The sequence below is a fragment of the Clarias gariepinus genome, chromosome 25 (assembly GCF_024256425.1).
Source record: "Clarias gariepinus isolate MV-2021 ecotype Netherlands chromosome 25, CGAR_prim_01v2, whole genome shotgun sequence".
Taxonomy (NCBI): domain Eukaryota; kingdom Metazoa; phylum Chordata; class Actinopteri; order Siluriformes; family Clariidae; genus Clarias; species Clarias gariepinus.
In genome coordinates this window covers 778,418-803,150 of record NC_071124.1, presented here as the reverse complement: position 1 = coordinate 803,150, position 24,733 = coordinate 778,418, and the positions used below count along the sequence as shown (strand labels likewise).

Here is a 24,733-nt window from a genome sequence, read left to right as displayed (position 1 = left end):
GGAGCGAGACAGCTGTGAGAAGACCGCCTTCATCACTACCAAAGGTCTGTTTCAATTCCGGTCCATGCCCTATGGACTCAGAAACGCAGCTGCAACGTTCCAACGACTGATGGAGAAAGTCTTGGCGGATCTAAGAGGAAAGTATTGCTTCGTCTATATAGATGACATTATTATTTACTCACCATCACTAGAACAACATAGAATGCATCTCAACGCAGTATTTTCCAGACTCACCCAAGCCAATCTCTCCCTCAACATGAAGAAGTGTCATTTCTTCAAAAGGCGGCTGAAGTTCCTCGGTCATGTCATCTCTGAAGAAGGTGTGCAGTTAGACCCGGAGAAAACCAAGGCGGTGGCAGAATATCCTCCTCCTCAAGACTTAAAATCTCTTCAACGTTTTCTGGGTCTCGCCGGCTGGTATCACAAGTTCATTCCCCACTTTGCAGACATAACAGCTCCATTAAATAATTTAAAAAGGAAGGGAGTAAAATGGGAGTGGACCGAAGAATGCCAGAACAGCATGGATGTCATCAAACACGCACTGCAAAACCCACCAGTACTAATACAACCGAACCTAAATCTCCCATTCCAATTGCACACCGACGCCAGCGAAGTGGGCCTGGGAGCCATCCTCACCCAAACTGCAGCAGAAGGAGAAAGAGCAGTAGCTTACGCCTCACGAATGTTAAGAGGAGCTGAGCAGAATTACTCCACGTCAGAAAAGGAGTGTTTGGCCGTGGTCTGGGCTGTAGAAAAATGGAGGCACTATCTAGAAGGTCGTGCTTTTGAGGTCTTTACCGACCATGCCGCCCTGTCGTGGGCCTTCAACTGCCCGAAAACCAGCTCTCGTCTCACCCGATGGACGTTACGCCTACAACAGTTCGTTTTTACAGTACATCATAGAAAAGGCTGCTTAAATCTGGGACCAGATGCGCTATCCCGGGCGTCCCCGCCGTTAGAAGTGGGCACCGCTCCATGTCTCGCCATCACAACCTCTAAATGTTCGTCCGACTTACCAAACGACCTGTGCGAGATAACTCAAGCTCAACATGAGGACCCCACCATCACAAAGTTGCTCTCGAAAGGCCAGCCACGAAGCACAAGAGAGCAGAGGGTCTCTTTCGAACATCACCAAGGGGCGTTATATCGCCGGGTACCGGTAAGACACGGAGAAAAATTTCAACTAGTTGTCCCCCAGTCATTAATAAAAAACTTTTTACATTACTATCATGACAATCCCTTGGGAGGACACCTGGGGCAACTAAAAACCCTGCTGAGGTTACTAGATGTGGCATGGTGGCCCACGGTGCGGAAAGACGTCTGGCACTATGTGAGAACTTGCAGCGTGTGTCAACAATATAAAATGGAAAACACTAGACCTAGTGGGCTACTACAGAGCACGGAGGTTCCAGAGCCAGGACACACCGTGGGATTAGACATCATGGGTCCTTTTCCCCGAAGTAAAAGGCAAAATGAATATCTGCTGGTGGTGGTAGATTATTTCACCAAATGGGTGGAGATGTTTCCCCTCAGGGATGTAAAGACGCCAAAACTGGTGAAGGTACTAAGAGAGGAAATCTTTACTAGATGGGGAGTCCCCAAATATCTAGTTTCCGATCGAGGACCACAGTTTACGTCTCAGCTGCTGGCACACCTCTGCCAAACCTGGGGGAGCGTCCAAAAGCTAACTACAAGCTACCACCCACAAACGAACCTGACGGAACGAGTTAACCGAACTCTGAAGACAATGATCGCTTCATACGTCGGGGACCATCACCAAAACTGGGACCAATGGTTACCAGAGCTTAGATTCGCCATCAACACAGCCCAACAGGAAACTACGGGAAAGACACCTGCAGAACTCACACTGGGTCGGCAACTAAAAGGGCCACTCGAAAGGCTCATGAATCACCCTCCAACACCTGATCACACAGCCTACTCATTACTAGACCGACAACAACTTATCATGGAGGAGGTGAGACAAAGAGTAAAACAACAACAGTCCAAACAAGCTAGATACTACAATGCCCGGAGAAAAGATGCGCACTTTAAACCGGGAGATCTAGTTTGGATAAAAACTCACCCACTCTCCTCCGCAGCGAAAAGATTTTCTGCCAAGCTAGCGCCCAAGTGGGAGGGACCAGCAGAAATAAAAACCAAAAAAGGACCAATCAACTACACAGTGTCTTGGGGCAATCCACAAAAAACTGATACAGTGAACGTGGTTAATCTAAAACGCTTTTACGGACGTTCTCCTCAGACGCCGGAGGCTTGGGGGGGGGGTCTATGTAGCGCAGCCACATAAAAGGGCATTTTAAACAAACAGGGAAATGGATTAAGGAGCTAATGCGGCTCACCTGTGCTCGTAAATTTGCCCGATCTGGTTTTATTTGTCCCCATTGACTGTGTTGGTCACTCGGTAAGCTCTCCCGAGCATGCGCGATCGCAGCGCGAGGGAACCCGGAAGCGGCGTCGGGTCACGTGTGCCGGTATAAAGCCGGAACCGGCAAGTGGCTCAACACGGAGAGATTTACCCAGCGCGCTGTTTTTTTTGAGAGAGAGTTTGGTTGATGATTCTAAAGGAGTACTTTTCCCCAGTTGGATTATTCCTCATAGACACTCACAATTCACCTCTCGTTCCGTTGCTCGAGCTCCCGGATTTGTCATCGATACCGGTGAGGCCGAGCCAATCTCTCCCGTGCATCATTTCACACACTGCAATAACATTAACTCTGGACAATCATACACGCACTCACACACCCGCATACACCATACACATTGTTTCTATTTGTATATATTTTGTATATATTGGTTTTTGGTGCACCTTGTTTGTTTGTTTGTTTGTTGGTTTAATACACTTTGTTTTGGTTTATTCATAGTTATTGTGTCGCGTCTTTACTTGTCCTGTCTTGATTGCGCAATACCGGAAGTGTTGTTTAAAAACCTGTATTTTGATTCTCGACCCCGTAGCAAGGTAACTAGTGGTTTAATTAAATCCAAGTGTTACAACGCGACAGCGCGCTCCGAGGTGAAGCGCACCCACAGTTACTGTAATCCCCCATCTCACCTTTACAACAGGTGTGAAGTCATCAAACCGGTTTCGCTGCTGGGGGAATTCACAGAATTGGGGGTTTTAAAACAAATTACCAAGACCGAGCAGACTTCAGACAGGGGGTTTGGTTGGTTAGAAGTGGCGCTGACCGGGGGCGGGAGGGAGTCTCGCCCGCGGAGCAATTCAGTGTAGAACCGCCACTGCCTATTCTCCACCACATCACATACGTCCCTGATCTCGGACTAAACTCCGGCCCTTCCTTTTATAATGTGGAGCAAGCCCGAGATCATATTAATGTAGAATTCATCATTCAAAGTTATTCATATCAGTGTATAGTTAGTGTGATTTGAAAAGTGCTATAACTCCAGTGGAACAATCTGACTACACGTGAAGTGCCATGAAAAAGTATTTGCCCCTTCCTATTTTTTTTCTTTGCATATTTGTCACACTTGTATAGGTGGAATTTCACCTAAACACTTTAGGTGAGAACGTATAGGTTAATATGTATAGGTGAGAACAGCTGATTCACACTTGGGGAGAGTGAATAATTTGCATTTGAATGTTGTCTGGCATTGTAAGCACACGCAGTGACACTAAAAGAACAATAGGATTAATAGGAATAGGAGGCACTAAAGAGGAGGATTTTAATTTAGACTATAAAAAAAATAGCCCTCGTCTATTTTTAGTCTTATAATGCCCACATGACATGCTGGTACAGAGCTGGACATAGCTCATCCATGCCAATGGGTTTTGCACCCTGCGCTATAAAATACGAGTACGACGGCCATCCGCAGACAGCAGCCCCTGCCTCCGTCCGCTTGCGCTTGCTCTTCTTTGAAGTCCCTGGGGCGCGTTCCAATTGCCCCGTTTGCATGCCGCACTTCCGCGTTGTGTGCAGTGAAAGTGAAAGTACATTACAAAAGACAAACTGCTTTATTTCAGTCATAAATTCACAATCACATCACATTCCAGCTATTATTTCCAGCCGTGGTTAAATAATGTATGAAATAATTATTAAATGCTGGACACAAACAGCAAATATGATGATTATTATAAAAAGCCCGAAAAAGTTTGTGGTCATAAGATAATATTTACTTAATAATATAATACAGTATATATACTTCATTCATGTCTTCTGATGATGTCGACACATTTTTTACGTTTTAAATAAGATATGTTGGCATATTCACGAATCAGGACATTCGCATAGCTAAGACTATCAGATAGCCTACTATCAGGAAATTAAATTAATTTCAACACCATGTAAACCGAGACATTGCCATGTCTTTCACTGTTTTGTCCCTGTTAAAACATTACAAAAAATATATAAGAAACTTATTAAGAATTTTAAAGCACGAATTTGGGCATCTCATTTCATCATTATGAAAATAATATGAAGCACATATACACACATTTATCATGAAAGATCTGTTGTAAAGCAAAATAAAATTCATGTTTGCTTCAGCATTTGGAACAATATTGTTTTAGACTAAGTAATTATACACAATTCTTCATTGTACAGTACTTGGTCCGGCTTTTAAATAAAGTCCTTCCATGCGCCATCTGGCGGATATTCAGTGAAGCACAACACATTTATTTAAATTCCCGAATGTTGCTTACGGCAAGTCGCGGCGCGCCGCGCGCTAAATTGAGGCATCCCGCGGGAAAACACGCGCAGTCTTAATGACCACATCTGTATCAGTTTGAGCTTGACACGTTTATGAGCTCTGTCCCTTGCTGTCAATGGGCGCCTAAGAGACAGCATTTTTCGGCTTTAGTAGACACACAATACTTTAGACTGAAACACGACTGCCCCCTACAGGTATTGAAGGGCATTTTCACAGCTTGCCGCGCGCAGCCGGCCAGATCTGTACTGTTATGCTGAACTGCCTGCCATCTAACACACAGTATAAATGCAGATCATTTCCTGCTTTCTGTTTCACCCAAATGAGGATGGGTTCCCTGTTGAGTCTGGTTCCTCTCAAGGTTTCTTCCTATTACCATCTCAGAAAGTTATTTCCTTGCCACTGTCGCCCACGGCTTGCTCACCAGGGACAATCTGCTTATCTTGATTCATGCACACTTACATTCCATACAGACTTAAGTAATTTTTTTGATTGTGTAAAGTTGCTTTGCGACAATGACAATAGTTAAAAGTGCTATACAAATAAAATAAAATTGAAATGAATTAAATATGTTATAATAAACAGTACATGTGCGCTGTACACACACGCTTACAGACAGACACACACACGTGGTCACAGTGTTATAGTAAACAGTACACGCGTGCACGTATTATTATAGCAGTAAGAGACGTGCACTAAGACCCAGCAGGGGAGACGATTACCCACAATTCCGCAGCACAAGAGAGAGAAAAAACGTTGGTTCAGCTTTGATCACGTGTCGTTTGGCGTCAAAACAAGAAGCTCATGCGTGATACATGATACTCGGTACTCGTAAACCAAGACTTGTTTGTTTTCCAAGTCAAAATTTATTTAAAATCTTTGCTCGTCTTGCAGAACACTCGCAAACCGCGTTACTGTATTTCTTCCGGTAAGTAACTTACTTCCGGTGTTGTAAGAGCGTCGCGGAACAAGTAAAGATTCGGCACAACCATTCAAAACAAAACCCAAAGTGTATTCAGTGACAGCCAACCAACAAACAAACAAACCACGTGCACCAAAAATCAATATAGATACAAAATATATACACAGATAAACAATTTATGCGTGTGTGTGTATATTTATGAATGTGGTGTATTGATGATGTCCAAAAAAGATTAATCCACCGGGGAAAAGTATTCCTTTGGATGCGGCAAACAATCTTACTCTCTTTGCAAAAGCGCTGTGTAACATCAACTCTCCTCCCCCGAAGCCTTTGCCGGTTCCGTTTTTATGCCGGCTCACGTGATTCAACACGTCATCAGGTACTTAAGCTTAAACCCCATCGGGACAGCTTAAACCCTTAAAGTGCTTCAAATTTACCAAATTTACAATCTCAGTTTATTGTGGGCTGCCACAAGACACTGTGTAATTTATTGGTCCTTTGCTGTTTTTTATTTCTGCTGGTCCCTCCCACTTGGGTGCTAGCTTAGCTGAGAATTTTCTTGCTGCAGAGGAAAGTAGGTGAGAATCCAAACCGGTTCTCCCAGCTGAAAAAGCGCATCTTTCCTTCGGGTATTGTAGTATCTGGCTTGTTTGGTTTTGTGCGCCCTGATGTGAGCCGATTTGTTTAAGTTATAATAAGATAAATATATATGTATGTATTCTATTATTTTATAAAGTAAGAAATAACATAGAAAAAGCATAATACGACTGTCCATATAGTAAATAAAAAGAAAAGTATCAAATCCAACTATTAATTCTAATTTAATTGCTATCACTAATAATAATAATTAAAAAAATCTATTTAATTTTTTCATACAGGGAAATAAAATTTAGGCCGAGATGTCCGCTTTGTCTTGTTAATTAATCTAAACCCCCTACAGTATTTGCCAACAGCGCACACAGTTTGATAAATTCACACGTATCGTGAATGAAAGGTGAGAAGAGATTCCGCAGAATCTTCTGACACAATGCTTGCTCTGAAGGACTATACTTGACAAGAATATAGGGAATAAGAATCATATTTATAATAAGATAATTAACTAAATAATAAAATTATATCAAATAAGAACTTTATCTAAAAGCCAGACCGACCAAATTTCTCCTTCACTGCTGAAGTAGTTAAATATTCTTATACTGTAGATACGTAGGTTACATTTTTAAAGTACAATCGCAAGTAAATTACAAACTGCATGTAATGTTGTAAAATGTAAATAAAACAGTATAAGACACAAATATATAATATAGTAGTATATATACAATGAAAAGCTATTTACATGAGTGCTCAAATGTAAAGCAAACGCAATTATTAATTTATTGTGTATATTTAACTTCATTCAGCCGTTTGTTATATGAAAAATAAAGTTCCTACCAGCCCACTATTTTCTGTTAAAATTTAAAAATGCCCGCATCTTTAAAAAAAAAGCGCAAAGGTGTGCAAAAAGACGAAGTACAACAAATAATAAAAAAATTTATAATCTTTAATAAAGTTAGCCTAATACAATATTGTTTCCAATGCTGAAGCTAACATGATTTTGTTTTAGTCTATTCGCTAAATACAATGCGACAGCACGCTCCGAGGTGACACCCAGAACCCCAGTTACTGTAACCCCTCTAATCACCTTTCATTCATGATAGGTGTGAAGTTATCAAACCGGTTTCGCTGATGGGGGAATTCACAGAATTGAGGAGTTTAAAACGATTTAACAAGACCGAGCTGATCTACATGAAAGGTGAGAAGAGGGATTACAGTTACTAAGCGCACTGTCACGTTGTATATACTGTACAACACGCGTTTATCAGCCTTTTGATCAAAACACTGCCTTTTGTAAAGTAAAAGTACTTTATAAAAGAAAAGAGCTTTATTTCAGTCATAAATTTACAATCGCATCACATTCCAGCTATTATTTCCAGCTGTGGTTAAATAATGCATGAAATAACTATTCAATGCTGGACACAAACAGCAAAAAACATGATTATTATTATCATAAAAAGCCCGAAGCACGCCGAGCGCAAAATTGCGGCATTCCATGCGCATTCTTAATGGCCACAATTTATTGATCTTTTATCAAATAAATTTACCATGACATTGTGTAAATATGCAATAAATACATTTAAAGTCAGAAGTTACCTTGTTTATAGCACATGAAGTATTTTGTCACTGTGCACTGAAGACTTTCCCATGAACCATCAGGCTTCATAGCAGCACAGCAGCTCGATGTCCCACAATCCCCTACCAGATTACTGAATGTAACAGGATCACCATTAGACCATTTCTCACTGAACTGACCGCGATAAAGACCGATCCATCCATAATCAACACCAGCCCCAGTTATAGTGTTAATCAGTTTAGTGTTGTCTTCATCAGAGTACACAGTGATGAGGTCGATGTAATTATCTCTGCAAGCTCTCCGAGCATCAGCCTGAAACGTGCCCTTCAGAATCACATCAAATGTAGTGATGTTGCTGTGGACTGGAGGAGAAAAGGCTGTGGAGAAAATATCCTGTGTTAATGTAGCAGGACAGAGATAAAAGAGGGAAATGTGAGGTGGATGAACGACTATGTGATGTTTTTCATTCAGGCTGAGAGACTGTGTGCAGCTGCAAAACAGCAGACTGTTGGTTCCCTAGTGAAAAAAAATACACTTAAGTGTATTACAAATATATTTAAATCTTCAATAGTACATTGCAAATTGACGAACAAAAATTTGTACTATCAGTTAATATATAAAAAGTAAACTAACATCATGCTTTTACGAATTTTTGGAATAAAATAAAAAAAAAAACTTAAAAAGAATTGTATTATAATATACAATTAAAATGGTAAGTCCTATCGGGTTTTGGTACTAGTACTGATACATTTGGAATCTGCATCTACATTTTTATGTATAGAATTAGTTCCAGGTGAAACTCATGATCAATGGTTCAGGTTAGTGTTACACCCAGTGTAGTTACCAAAATCATTGGTTTAGTTCTTATTGAGTGGCCACACATCTTTTCCACATTTCCACATTCCCAAATAGGCGCGTGGTCCGTTGCCTAGCAACACTAACGAAACGAGGCATAATCGTGGTGTTTGCTCCGGTTATGACATAGCATAGTTTATTATCTGCTGTGATAGATCTGATTTATTCAAACACAATTATAAAGCTTTATATCCTCAGGAGGGGTCATTACATACACTAAAGAAAAACATCTGACAGTTCAGAAGCTTCAAATAGAATGAACGAACTAATGAATTTTCTCAAAACATTATGAAATTATTTATCTTATAAGTAGAGATTAGTGGTTTTAGAGTCTTAGAGACTCTGTAGTAGGTTTTCTTAGTTAAATATAAAAAGAAAATACTGCTGATTATCAACCAGGAATGAATGGCGCATTGCCCAAGTGCAAGTTTATTTTGGAGCTAAACTATTTGCTTTGGGTGAAAGCACCATCTAGCGATCATTGTGTGTCAGTGGCAGCTTCCGATTCAAAACAATAGGCTGTCAAATGACCGGTAAATCGCGTTATAAGTATGTGACAATGGCGCGGCGCTCAACTTCTGATATATTGAACTTTCACCTGCACAACACACTTGATGTTATTTCTATCCGTTATCACCCAAATGAGGATGGGTTCCCTGTTGAGTCTGGTTCCTCTCAAGGATTCTTCCTATTGCCATCTCAGGGAGTTTTTCCTTGCCACTGTCGCCGTCACCCTTGGCTTGCTCATCAGAGACATTTCATTCATCATTCATTCATTTCATTATTATCTAGACACATTTTTCTTACACATACACACTTCCAAATATTTTCTTTTCTTTTCTTTTCTTTAATAAAAAAAAAAAAAAAAAAGTCTTTAATTTTTTTTTGTGAAGCTGCTTTGGGACAATGACCATTGTTAAAAGCGCTATATAAATAAAATTGAATTGAATTGAATTGAATAGTGTTAAATAAGCACTGTCTTTGCAGCGCTGTGCGAAGCGCACGCTGATGTTAGTCGCTTTATTTCAGTCATAATATATTAACATATTTTTGCTGTATAGTGGACCACGCGCGCACAACCTCACGCGGCGAGCCTTTTTCTGAATACACAGTTTTAACGGAGGTGGGATTAAGAAACACTGCACCGGCGGAAGTAGACTAATGATTATGAATGCGTCAGGGAAAACAGCAAGGAAACTAACTGGCCATTTTAATAATTCATTGATAAGTTGATGTCTTTGGTTTCGGCTGTGAAGAAGGTGATCATGTCATAACATCATCTCCGCAGCAGTGGATGCAAAAGTAATTCACATTTCATACGAATTACATAATCTAAAATTTGACACTGACACAGAATAGCGCTGTATCCCTGTTTGCTTTCATTTTTTTACAACATCATAACGTTTTTTTGGCATTGTGGGTGCACTTAAATAAAAGTAGAGTCTTATAAAGGCTATGCATCTTATATAGTTTTATTATATAGTTTTTGCCCTTAATTTGACAACACCTACTTCTGATGCCCACCCAGAGTTTTTTGGCTACACGAGTGTTACACATGATAAAATACAAAGGCTCACTGTGTTAACATTTACTCTGTTTAAATTCAGTAGAACTATGAAACACTTATATTTCATTTAAATTCTGAATTTGTACTGTAATTTTAGTACTGGTTATTTAGTTTCTTTTATTTCAGTTAATAAATAAACTCCAAATTTAAAGAACACAAAATATAAGATGACAAAAAACATACACGCGTAGATTTTCTAATTACACATAATAAAATCTAAAGGCTTACTGTGTTTAAGATTTAATTTAATTAGAATTCCACATTTGTACTGTAATTTTAGTACTGTGATTATAAATTTGTTTAACTACACTGTTACACTTGATTTTATCCGCTACTACGTGCAGCTTTAAAAAAGCTGTGGCTCATTAATCCTTGAGAGAATGAACTGATGCCTGAGGCGTGAGTCTATAGTTATATAGCGCCACTCAGCGGTAAAAGCCAGCAAATGCACAAACCCAAATGCCGCCACTGTGAGGCGTGGCGGTAAAACCAGAATACCGCTTGAGTACCATCTGTAAATGCTATGCAGTACAGTACACAGGAAACAAAATTGAACAGTTCTTCTAGTCCTAGTCGTTCGTTCTTTTGTTGTGTGACTCCCAAAGAAGCTGTGCAGTGCAACACATTTAAAAGAAAGAACGATTCGGACCAGAATGAGCTGCTCATTCTGTTTATTATCTGTATTTGTCTATTTAGACGTGTTGGGTGTCTGTTTATTAAAAATCAAAAAAAAAAAAAATTAAATTCTAAACAAAAAAAGAAAAAAACTAAAAGATTAGATCATTTTGATGAAAAAGATTCAAAGAACCGAGTTATTGAAATGATTCAAACTTTCAGCTTTACTACTTTCAGTTAGACACGAGTGCCGTCCCTCTGTGTAAAAGAATATCTCGCTGAGACGGTCTCCATGCTTTCTGTTTTTAGTGTTTGGGGGAAGAGCACGCTATCCTCAGGCTTGAGGGAGCATGTGAGCGTGGCGATTTTCTCCCTATTAAAGTCCCTTGCGCTCGGCTCGCCGTCTTTAAAACGAAACTGTGAGCCGCGACGCATTTTTCGCGTGCATATCTGGCGGAAGCGCACGTGACAGAATCTTCCTTTTTTCTCTCTCTCTCTCTCCGGATTATGAGCCTTTAAAAGCCAGGGGATTACCGTCCACTTTTCAAGCGCGCTCCGGCGCTTCTTTTGAAGGAGCGGAAGTAACTTTCTATCTCGCATCTGCAGAGATACAAACATTCACTTCAAAGCGCTCCTCTGTGATGAGCGAGCTTCTCTGTGATGAGCACCACCTCTAATAACCCCTCCTCCGGCCACCCGACAGAAACCTGTCGTCTAACTTTAAGCATTTGGGGGATTTTATTTATTTTTGTATTTGTTTTATTTTTTACGGCAAATCGAGGTGTACGCGTTCGACTATTATTAACTATTCAAAAATCTTCATACAGAAATATTGCCACAACACAGGAGGTTCCTTAGGTTTGCTTTCGGGGGCGAAGCCTATGAGTATCGGGTCCTTCCATTAGGCCCAGCCATGTCACCCCGCACATATATAAAATGTACGGATGCAGCCCTGGCTCTATGATCCGGGCATCCGTATCCTGAATTACACAGACGACTGGCCGATTCTGGTTCAGTCTTTGCAGCTAGCGCTTTGACATCGAGATGTCATCCTTGCTCACTTCAATTCTTAGGATTGAGACTCAATGCCATGGAAAGCGTTCTTTTTCCTGCTCAAGTACGACATATTATGGGTGTCATATGGGATTCAACCGCAATGCGGGCACAGCTGTCTCCTGCGCGTGTCGAATTTATTCTCAATACCCTAAAATAGATCAAGCTAGGCCAGAAAGTACCTTTAATACTTTCAGAGAGTGTTAGGTCTCATGGCAGCTGTTTCCACGGTGATACCCTTGGACCTTCTGCACATGAGATCACTTCAGCTATGGCTAAAAGCCAGGGGATTTCATCCAAGGGCCAATCCCCTGAGGCAATAAGGGTTACACGCAGAGTGCTTCGTACCCTTTATATGTGGTTCAGACCCTGTTTTTTGGCTCTGGGTCCCACTCTAGGTCCGTGTTGCCGTCGCAAACTGCTAACAACAGATGCTTCCCTCATGGGCTGGGGTCCGGTCTTAGATGGCCATTCAGCCCAAGTGATCTGAAGAGGTCATCTTTTCGCGTGGCACATCAATTGCCTCGAAACAATGACTCTATCTTCCGAAGGTTCCATTCTCGACTATGCACCCAGATGTTCTCGAAGCCTCTGTCCTCTGCTATTTACAGCTGCGGAGCAGGAAGGACTTTACTTACTGTGTCCAGTTTGTGCTCTTCAGATTTACAGTACATTTACTGCGCTAAACAGTGGCGTAAATCAGAGCAGGTTCTTATATGCTATGGGCCGCAGCCGAAGGGCGGCCGCCACTAAACAAACATTGTCACATTAGGTGAGAGATGCTATTGCCCCTGCCTATGAGGCGCATGGTCACACTTCGCCTCTAGGATTCAGGGCTCATTCGACCAAAAAAACTGCCTGATCAATTGCACTGGCAAGAGGTGTCCCCTTGCAGCAAATGTGTGATGCAGCAGGTTGGTCCTTTCCGCACACATTTGTCAGATTCTATAGTTTGGATGTCACTGCTACACAGCACCCCAGCATCTTAAAGTTATGTCTGAGACTTCCTTGGCTATTGTGCGCACACTACACAACCTCGGGGGTCCAGACACTTGCAGTGTGGCGGCATTGGTATTCTCGTTCCCATAGCGTTTTCATGCAGCATCGAGTGTAGCTTTTGAAGGGGAACATCTCGGGTTACTTTGCTGTAACACTGTTCCCTGAAACAGTGGGAACGAGATGCTGTGCTCCAATTTCGCACTGTATGCGTGACTGGACGTCCTTTTAGACAAAATTGACCTGAGAATGTTTCAGTTTCATGCCTATTTAGAACCTCCAGATGCCCCTAATCAAATGACGTCACCTGACTGAGGGTATATAAGCCAAAATTTTTGCTGTGTTTGACACACATGCTTCAACAACCGGTCGCACAAAGAGCGTTTTCATAGCATTTTCACGCATCATCTCATTTCTGCTTTTTCAGGGAACAGGGTTACAGCAGGGTAACATGGTAAAAATCTAGCTGGAAGCTGTCTTAGGGACTTGGACTGGGCAAAAATCCTGCATGATTTAACAAAGTTTGTAACGTCATGTTTTTGAGCATAGTGAGACCCCCCAAAAGCCCAAAATAGTGGGAAAAAGTATATAGTTGCAAGCAACTGCACAACCTGTTTGTTTTTTGAGTGTGTTAAGGCCTACAAAAAGCCATCACAGCACAGGTACACCACACAACTAATACATATTAATATATCTCTAACTTCTCTTGATCAAATTGTCGACTTCTGGGACATTGGATGGATCACCAGACCAGGGGAACAGTGGTGGTTGATACCCCAGAATGCATTGGAATGGTGTGGAATGAGGTTTCTGCCACCTCTGTGGCTGTGGGCAAGTCCTTTAATGGACACGATTTAGAAAATTGATCAATGATGACCAAGATGGTTGTGAAGCTGTTTGAACTGGGAAGGAAATTGATGAAATCTATGGCTAGGTGAGCCCATGGATGCTGTGGAATTGGTAGGGGTTGGGAAGCTGTCTAAGGGACCTGGACTGGGCAAAAATCCTGCATGATTTAACAAAGTTTGTAACGTCAGCGTTGAGCATTGGCCACCCAAATGAATTTTGTGCCAGCCTTGGTGTTCTGTATATGCCTGGGTGACTCAGGGACGTATGGATCCACTCTATGGTTCTTTGTCTCAAGTTCTCAACATACTGTTTGTGTGGGGGTGAGGGGTGGGGTCATCTTACTGGGCTTGCTGGATTTCTTCCATGAGGTCCCAACGAATGTAAGTAATAATACCAAAGGGTGGTAGGATTTGTTCGGGGTCACCGGGTCTGTCAACTGGGTCGTACTTTCTTGATAGAGCACTGAGCTTGCTGGGGGTTTAGCCTCTTGGCATTCTTAATGTACTCAAATTCTTGTGGTCTGTGCTTACCTGAAATGGGTACTTGGCTCCCTCCAACCAGTGCCTCCATTCTTCTAATGCTGCCTTATTTCCCACATCAAAATTGTTCTGCCGGTGTTAGCTTTCTAGAGAGAAGGGCACATGGGTAGAGTTTACCTGGGGTGCCATGACGTTGTAAAAGAACTGCCCCTATGTCACAATTTGAAATGAAATATCTTCCTAAATAAAATTTATACAACTAGGGTTAGGGTTACTAGCTAACCCTAACCCTGCCCACACAAAAAGTGGAAACTGTAAAAAAGGTAGAATAGATATTTCTGTCACTCTTCCTATGCAATAGGAAATAATATGAAATATGAAAAATGAAAATGAAATATCTTCCTAAATAAAAAGATACAACTAGGGTTAGGGTTAGGGTTAGTCGCTATCTGCGTTTTCTTTCCTTGAAAAGGAGGTTCGTACACCACAGAATTCTTGAGGGCACTGAAGTAGGCTATGTGCAGTGAGATTTTATCCACCTCAACACAAAAGGAAGTTCTCTGCTTTTAGCAGCCCTCCCTCCCCCACACAAACAAACAGGCCACCAGCGACCATTCAAACCCAAGATCCAAGTCAACAAGATTCGCCGGGAAATTCCTCAATCTGCTAGACACTCAGATCATAATGAATTCACCACTCAGGTATGTTGCAGGTCTTTTGTGGTTCTATGTTTGTGTTTCTAATTTTTAGAATCAACACCTGCAAGTGTGTCATTGTGTGTGCTATGAAAATATCAATTTATCTTACTTATTAGGTGTTTTCAACCACTGCTGCCATGCTGATGGCGTATGCGCCCAAATGGAAGAAGACCATCTATATTCTTAGGAGCATGCACAGCGTGGTTCAGACCGATAATATCACCAAAAGGAAGCCAAACACTGTCACCCTTTACAACACCACAAAGTGTGGCATGGATGTGATGGACCAGATGGTGCGGGAGTACACTGTCCGCACAGGAACACGGCGCTGGCCAGTTGCCGTGTTCTATAACATGATTAACATGGCAGCAATGAATGCACATGTGCTGTATCAAGCATGCACAGGACGCAGGAAAGACAGGTGGACTTTCTGGTGGAGCTTGCAAGAGAGTTGGCTAACTCTCATATGGCTGTAAAGAAGGCAAGAAAACAACAGTTGCTTTAGACACAACCCTCCACACCTAGCCCTGGAAAAAGAGCCATGCGTCAGGTCAAACACCAATGCATGAAACAGTCATGCCACTGTGCGATGTGTTTACTGCTACAGATACACATGTGGCAAATGCAGACTAGAGATACCATGGCAGGGCCAGGATTGTGAGTGATTGCTGAAATGTATCCACTCACTTATTAATATTTGTAAATATGTGTACAAATGTTTTTTTTCTTTTATTTTATATTTTGTACTGTTTTTATCAATAAATCTCAGCAACAAAGGAAAAACACCCATGTGTGTTGATTTCCCCATAAGATGGCAAGGTGAAACACAAGTTTCCTTGAAGTGGCTTAGCATGGCCCCACCTTGTTTACATAACAAAAGCATCAGTTCACAGGTGATTAAGGATATTAGCTAAAAGCCTTCCAGCCCATCGGCTGTCCTGCAGGTTTTATAGGTAGAAAAGCCAAATGGCTGCTCTCTGGGACTTCTAGTGTTAATGAGCCACAGCTCGTCAAGAGCCGCACGTAGTAGCAGATAAAATCAAGTGAAACATAGTAATTAAACAAATTCATAATGACAATAGTAACATTACAGTACAAATTTATGATTTAAATTAAATTAAATATTTTTAGGACGAATTTAAGCAATGTAAATTTTTTAAAGATTTTATGTGTAATTAGAAAAAAAACTGTAGGGTCTTGTGTCATCTTATATTTTGTGTTCTTTTAATTAGTAGCAGATTTATTAACTGAAATAAATGTATACTTGCCTCACAGACATAAAAAATATATACTTATAGAAAGCAAAATGTCTGCTTTTATATAAACAAATGAAAAACAAATTTTTAGATTATGCAAATCGTATGAAAAATGAATTATAGGCGCGCTCACTTGTGCGGAGACGACAAGATGACATGATCACCTTCATGGCTTCAGGCCAAAACCAAAGAAATCACTAATTTTTCAATGAATTATTAAAATGGTCAGGGTGAGTTTCCTAGCTGTTTTTCCCAAAGCATTCATAATTATTAGTCTACTGCTGGTGCGCTCTGGAAAACATTATGCGTGCGGTTGAGCGCTGATTACGTCTAATTTAAGGGCAGGATCACGATGCTCAACGCCCCGAGCCCAAACCTAATTTAAATTAATTTAACAATTATTTGAAGTAGATAACAATAGCCCACATTTATAAAAGCATTTTTATTTAGACTATAAAAAATAATCCTGCATTTATTTTTAGGTGTGCCAGCTGCCACTGTTCTTATGTGGCTCTTTATCGGAGTAAATCATTTAGTAACTGTTAGGTTTTAAATGAAGATGTAGTGTGCCCGAGCTAAGTTTTAAGCTAAGAGAAGAAGAGTTTTAGCTTGTTGTGTCCGCCGCACCTTGATACACTTACCGGTCCGGGCCCGATCGACCGGGAGAGACAAACACACACACACACGCAGGCATGATGTCTGAAGATCTCTGTTTATTCTTAGCAAAGAGAGCACATTTAAACGGTGCTACGTCCCGAACATCAAAAGAACCATCATTAACATGTCAGTCATAGAGGAACCCGGAGACAGACAGGTGAGAGGAGATACATTTGCATTCTCCTGATTAAACAAAAGGATTCTAGCAGACAGGAGCCATTTGGATGTCTCCTCGTCTGGATACAGGATATAGAAGGTGTTACCACAGAAGACATGAGGAAACACAGTGAGGGGTCTGTTCTCAGAGCATAGGAATCTTCTCATTAGATTACATTGTCTTACTACTTTATAAAACCTTACAGTGCCCCCTTAAATTCTAACAGAATTTACTACAGTTTATGGCATAGAAGATATTTACAAAATCAAATTATAAAAATTTAACTAATCAAAACCCTGTGCTTGTGTAAAGAAATGAGAAGATATGCCCCCTTTTGTGGTGTTTTCATGACGCCTGTGGTTCTATTAAGCTACAGGAACTGATAATGAACTTCCTCTCTGTAAGTGTAATATTTACCTCTAGAGACAGAGCCCTGAACTTCAAACCTCCGTTTAAGAATTCAGCAGGCCATCTCCAGCCCTTCTGGTCTTTTATCAATAGACTCCATTCAAAACCAGTTCCCCAGACCATGTAGCCAAACATCTCTCTCCACAATTGACTAGGAGAGAGTAAAAGACTTCAAGTCTGACTAATCTACCTGTACATCAGATATAACATGTAAAGGTGCCAATCATAACTTCATACATCAGATATAACATGTCAAGGTGCCAATCATAACTTCATACAGTCTATAATGTGTGTACAATTCTGCCATGTGTGTTTTCAGACTATTACAGTAGTGTGTACTGTATGTGTATGAGGTAAGGTGAGGAAAATCAGTGTCCAAAACATCCAAGTCATCTTCCAAGCTGATCTCTTCTTCGACCCAGATACTTTACGTATAGTAGAGAGTCAGTTGGAGCCCATAAGAGAGGTTACTAGCACTTCATTATGGGCCCGTGCCTTTAAGCCTTCACTACAGAAGACACGTATCAGCATATGAATTAGTAAAATCTCAGATTAGAGTTACATATGGGTGATTTAGCGATATCTCTGATGAATTGTTCCCGAATTCCTCCTTGTCTGATGTTGCTATGAGAAAGCCTTTGGTTAGATAAAACAACATTCATAAATTTCATTGGACACAGTAAAGTCAACCATCAGCTGATCCAATGGAATTTCTGTATCTAAAATAAAACAGAAGGTTGTTTAATGGCATCACACATTGTCACGATTTGTTATGCGGCCTGATTCCTTCCAGTGTACTTTTGTTCTGTTGAGGAAATTATGATTAAATCTTGCTGCTGCTGTTTTTCTGTAAAAGCAATATAGTTATGGGTAAACAAGAGTACAGTCATATACAACATGGAAGACATGAATCTTTTTCACATACAATCTGTACTAATGTTTGTCATGTTAGGTGTGTTAGTTTGAATATTAGTTGAAGTCAGTCAGTCAGTTCTTTGTCTGTGTCAGGAGTGCACATCGCTCGGTCACGAGCTCCCAAGCCGAGGCTTGTGCTGAATTTGGAGCAGCAGAGCTCAACGCTGCATAATTTGGGATCCAACTTGTGCCAATAGTTGGTTATTTCTCAATCAAGAATTAATCCATTTACTTACTTATTTTTGTTACTGCAGTTGTTACATTGTGTGCACACATGTAATAATTTCATAAGCATGCTTTGATTGTTGGTAAATTGTAGTGTATCAAAGTTAGGCGGACACCTTAAGATGATCGGGTTTAATTACGGACACGTTAAGCTCGTTTCATTGAATTATTTTAAAATATATACCTTTTAAAATTTATTTATTCATTTTCCTTACAGGTAGTGTGACGTTCGAACAAAGTGTATAAGTATATACTGTAATTTATAAGGGTATTATCAAAAATGTGCAATATCTCCGCGTTCCTGATAACACTACCAGGAATATGGATTCTATTTCAAATCTCACGTGCCTCTACACCTTTGGAGATTATTCACACACTTATCAAATACCACAATAGTAAATTAATAAGTATATATTTAAAACTGAAGAATACTGTAATTTATAGGTGTATTATCAAAAATGTGCAATATCTCCGCGTTCCTGATAACACTACCAGGAATATGGACTTTATTTCAAATCTCACGTGCCTCTACACCTTTGGAGATGATTCACACATTTATCAAATACCAATATGGTGAATTAATAAGGCATTCGGCCAATCTACCCTGTTTCTGAGAACACTCTCAGAAAAATGAACCTCAGGTGCGCCGGGCTGAGTCCACACGCCTCTACGTCAGGGAGACAATAAAACTCATGCACCTCCCACGTGTATAACTGCAACTGCACGCCGCTCCCTGTTCCAAAGAACACTCTAAGGAATATGGCTATAACCAATTAATGTATTTATTTTCTAGCCACGCGCCTCTACGCCAGGGCCAGCTTATACAACAAGTGCACGCTACAAATGCCTCACTAAATTACTAATATTGTAATGCATAAATTACGTAAACAACAGAAGTTAGCGAACGTATAACTTTAAAAACATCCCCGAAGGAGCGCGTCTCCTCTAACGGGACGCGGTTTTGATGACGTAGTTACTCTGCGACGACAGCACTGTGTATGTTTTTAGCTTATTGCTAACAACACTGGTTCAGTTTTAGTTAAAAAAACTTAGTTGTACCTATTTATTTCAATTAACCACAATCGCTACAGTTGCTGTAATTTTATAATCAATAAATCAACGCGAGTAATGTCAAACACAACGCGAGACAAAAACAAATTAAAACGCATAAAGTTTCTTTTTAATTTTTTTTTGTCCTCCCAAAATATACCTCAAATATACGGCAATTTACTATTGGACTAGCCCCCTTAAATTACCGAAGGGAATTTAAATTAATTTGACTTTTCTATAAAAGGGAACGAAAACTAATAAATGCAACCTTTTTAATTTCAGGTGTAGCAGGTGAACAAAAATATTTATCTATCAGTATTAATGTATTATTATCATTACTATTATTAATGTAATTATTTGTTTTCATGTTTTTTTTTTTTATTAATTAATTATGTTTCTTTTTCTTTTTTTTTAAATTGACGAGCAGAATCTATTAACCCAAAAACAAATTAAAATGTCCTGTGGCTACACTTCGTGTGATGGAAAACTTGTTTTAAAACTGTTGAAATGTACACAAAAATTTTCTAAATCTTCTTTCTGCCTGTACTCCATCTCTAACAGTTACTTCTAGATAAAGTCCTTATTCCTTTTATGCACATGTCCACAGCATCTTAATCTGGCCTCTCTAACTTTCTTTCCAAATTGCCCTACTTGCACTGTTCCTCCAATATACACATTCCAAATCCTGTCTATTCTTGTCACTCTCAAAGCAAATTGCACTATCTTTAGCTCCACCCCTACAGCCCTGTTTCCTTTCTTGTCATCAGCACCAATGTCTACAAATCATGCAACACTGCTGGTTTCACAACAATTCTATAAACCTTTCTATCCGTACTTGCTTATACTTTCTGGCACAGATAATTCCTGGTACTTTTCTCTGTGTGGACTCTCATTTTCACACAAAACTGCTTTCAATATTTGTTAAATTCCAGCACTCTAGATTTTCAGTTTGTAACATTCCAAACAAGTGACAACATTGCACAACATTAGCTAGGCCAAGTTAGTACCAGGAACAAAGCACAACAGTGTAACACTGCCACCTACTAGACACGAGTATCAATGAGCAAAGCCCCTCCAGATATTACTAGCCAAACAACTATCAAAGTTACAATCCACACACGCTCTATGCATTCACAGTCCCTCGTGATTACCGTCGTGTTAAAACCTGCATTTTAAGCACTTAACTTGTATGTAGTATATGTACACATGTAGATTATAACCTTAACAGACAGATGTTGCTTCAGCACGGACATTGCATGGCGACAAAGCAATACAAGCACACTTACTGTTAGTAATAGAACACTCTAATTAAAAATACTACAATAGATCAAAATGTTGCATTTAGTGCCTAATGGATTTTTTTTTTTTTTTTTTTTTACCTGGAATAATGCCAAAGCTAACCACAAGCAAGCCAACAGTTATCATGAATATCTTAATGAAGAGCCACATGAAAAACAAAAGAACATCTGAATGTAAATTTGCCCATTTCGGCATTCTGACCACGTTACAGCGCATACAGTTACAGTTTTTTCTGATTGCTTAAGCACATTTTTTGTAACTATTGGCTATTTTTGCAAAACTCTACACACAAATAAGAAAACCTTTCACCCAATTATCAAAACATTTTAGTTCTCTTGCAAAAGAGTATACATCTTGTTTAACTCTACAAACCTTTGTAAAAATGGTATTTTTGTACCAAACAGTTAACACTAACCATCATATTTATAAGCACACAAAGTGCCAACTACACACTGATGGTATAAATAAAAAACACATCTGGCTTTTGCTTTCTCTGTGCACAAGGTAGGTGAATTTGAAGTAATACTTTTGACATAATTTTGTCATACAAACACACAAGGATTCAAATTTTACTTACTGTAAGTATGAATGTTTATTCATACATATCAAAACGAAGCACAAAAAAACATACAATTTCACTGAAAGAGAGAGAGAGAAAAAATATCAAACATGTCGTCTTTCTGGGTCCGGCCACAGAATTTCATCGACATCACAAGCAATGTCTTCTTGTCCAAGGCACCGTGGAAAATATCTTCTTGAGTGCCGTATCCAGGCCTGACATGATGCCTGGTCAATATCCTCACATGCCTCTTCCATTGCCTGTAAAAGAGCCATGCGCTGATGGGGATGACGGTCATAGACCTTCCAGCGCCAGGCAGAGAAGAATTCTTCGATTGGATTCAGGAATGGAGAATATGGGGGGAGGTTTAGTACAGTAAAGAGTTGGTGATCTGTGAACCAGTTGCGGACCAAAGCAGCCCTATGGAAGCTAACATTGTCCCATATGATAACATATCTCATCTGCTCTGCTCTCTGAACATTAGTGAGTGTATGATATAGGGTATCCAGGAATGTAATAATGTGTGCAGTGTTATATGGGCCCAGGATTGCATGATGGTGCACAACACCATTTTGACTCATAGCTGCACACATAGTTATATTACCACCACGCTGTCCTGGCACATTGATTATAGCACGTTGTCCAATAAGGTTCCTGCCACTTCTCCTTGTTTTAGTTAGGTTAAAACCTGCCTCATCTACATAAATCAGTTCATGACCCATGGCATCTGCCTCTAGCTCCATCACTCTCTGGAAAAGACAAAACAAATGCAGCACAGCAGGTTCATACACAGCACTACAGGATGGACTTCCACATTCAGTACCAATGATATTATAGCTTACCTGAACATATTCATATCGCAGTTGTTTTATGCGCTCACTGTTTCTTTCAAAAGGGACTCTGTAAATTTGTTTCATTCTTATTCTATTTCGTGCCAGTACACGAGATAATGCAGAGATGCTCACGTTGTTTATGTTTTGGAATGTGATGGTATCCTCTATTATGCGCTGCTGTATTTCTCGCAGCCTAATGGAATTATTGGCCAACACCATATTGACTATATGAGTCTCTTGTTCTTCAGTGAACATTCTTTGTCTGCCCCCAGATGCTGGATTTCTAGCAACTCTGTAAAGTAACAAATTCAGTTTTTACATGTCAAGTACTGTATTGTTTTTCATTAGGGTATGGTGCTACTAGAAAACTTACTGTAGTATGAAGTAACTGTACTAACCGATTCTCATTTCGAAATGTCCTTATGATACTTGCTACAGTGTAGCGGCTGAGGTTAGGCTGAACCCGTTGGCCAGCTTCCCTTAGGGTCATTCCATGGTTGATTACATGGTCTACTATTGTTGCTCTGATGTCCTCAGGAATTCTGATTCTTCTTATCCTTCCTCCTTCCTCTTCACCTCCTTGTCCTCTTCCTCTAAATTCACCTCCTAGTCTTTGTCCTCCTCCTCTTCCACCTGCTCCTTCACGTCCTCGTCCTCTTCCTCTTCCTCGCCCTCCTCTAATTCTCACTCTTCTCAGTCTGCCCTCCATTGTTCTCCACATTGAAAGCTTACCTGTGGCTTATTTATAGTGCTCAAGCTGATTGCAAAGTGAACTAATTATATAAAACTGTTTTCACATGTGCAGTGTGGTCAAACAGTTACACAAAAAGTGTAAAAAATGTCCATAAATGTGTATAGTTTTACTAGGAGTGTTCTGATAATTTGGAAATTGTGTGTAAAGTACTGAGTTGTGTTTACAGTTCTGCAAAAGGAGTGCTGTGGATTAGATTGTATTTATACATTTGCAAATTGTGTGTTATAAAAGTGCAAACTGTGTGCAAAGCAGTGTTTGTGCTTTTAATTTTGCAAACTCAGTGAATAGTTTTTCTACAACTATTAATAATTTTAGAAATTGTGCTACAGGAATCATTATTACTGTTTAAGCAATCAGAAAAAACTGTAAAGCACGCTGACTGCGGGTCAGCGCCCGCGTCTAGTAACCCATAGCAACCGTGGACGCGGCTTGATGACGTAGTACGTTAGCCACAGAAGCGTTGTAATGTTTCTATTTCACTAAGTGCAGAGCTGTTGTAAATAACACTAGTTCGCACGCTTGTCAAAAATACTTCCACAATAATTAATCAGTCATACCCATTTCAGTTGTTGTTGACCAGATGAATTAACAAGTTATTAAAAGCGCGACTTGAAACGCGGAACGAATTTAGTTATTAAAAATAAACAACGGTTCTATAATACACGGCGGTACTGACACAACAACGAAGCTTTTTTAATTTAAAACACCGCGGATATATATTTTTTTTAAACATGACGTGACGAAAGTTATATAAAACTTGCTCCGGAAAACAAAACTTTTTTTAGACAAGACGAGTAAAATTAATTACGGTAGACAAAACTTATTTAGAAAACATAACGTATTTAAAATGTATTTTAACCAAATCTTACGAGTACAAAATCTTCCCTGACCGAGAAAAAAATCAGAAAGAGCAAAATAAACACTTACTTTTTCCTCTGAGAGGGAAGACCGGACTGAGCCCCCAAACTGTTAGGTTTTAAATGAAGATGAAGTATGTCCGAGCTAAGTTTTAAGCTAAGAGAAGAAGAGTTTTAGCTTGTTGTGTCCGCCGCACCTTGATACACTTACCGGTCCGGGCCCGATCGACCGGGAGAGACAAACACACACACACACGCAGGCATGATGTCTGAAGATCTCTGTTTATTCTCAGCAAAGAGAGCACATTTAAACGGTGCTACGTCCCGAACATCAAAAGAACCATCATTAACATGTCAGTCATAGAGGAACCCGGAGACAGACAGGTGAGAGGAGATACATTTGCATTCTCCTGATTAAACAAAAGGATTCTAGCAGACAGGAGCCATTTGGATGTCTCCTCGTCTGGATACAGGATATAGAAGGTGTTACCACAGAAGACATGAGGAAACACAGTGAGGGGTCTGTTCTCAGAGCATAGGAATCTTCTCATTAGATTACATTGTCTTACTACTTTATAAAACCTTACAGTAACAAGCCTGTAACTTTCCATGTAAAACAGGTACATCTGAATAAATAAAATGTTTAAATGTATGTATCATGAGCTATTTATTAGTGATTTATGTAAACAATTTAGTTTAAGTAAGTAAATGCTGCGCTGTTTGTAGAATTTAAATTAAATTAAATCTTATAAGGATCGAATTTAAGCAAAGTAAACGTTAACACAGTGAGCCTTTAGATTTTATCATGTGTAATTATAAAAGCTACGCATTAATGTTTTTCGTTATCTTATATTTTGTGTTCTTTAAATTTGTAGTAGATTTATT

At 39.9% G+C, this 24,733-nt stretch overlaps 1 long non-coding RNA gene across 1 annotated transcript; it reads right to left on the bottom strand.

The window, feature by feature from the left end:
• Window positions 1–22,066: 22,066 nt before the first annotated feature.
• On the bottom strand, window positions 22,067–23,349 carry LOC128512956 (uncharacterized). The gene is made up of 3 exons (XR_008356343.1): window positions 22,636–23,349; window positions 22,247–22,529; window positions 22,067–22,153 (listed from the first exon to the last, which is right to left on the bottom strand). It is a non-coding gene; the product is annotated as an uncharacterized LOC128512956 (long non-coding RNA).
• Between the last annotated feature and the right edge of the window lie 1,384 nt (window positions 23,350–24,733).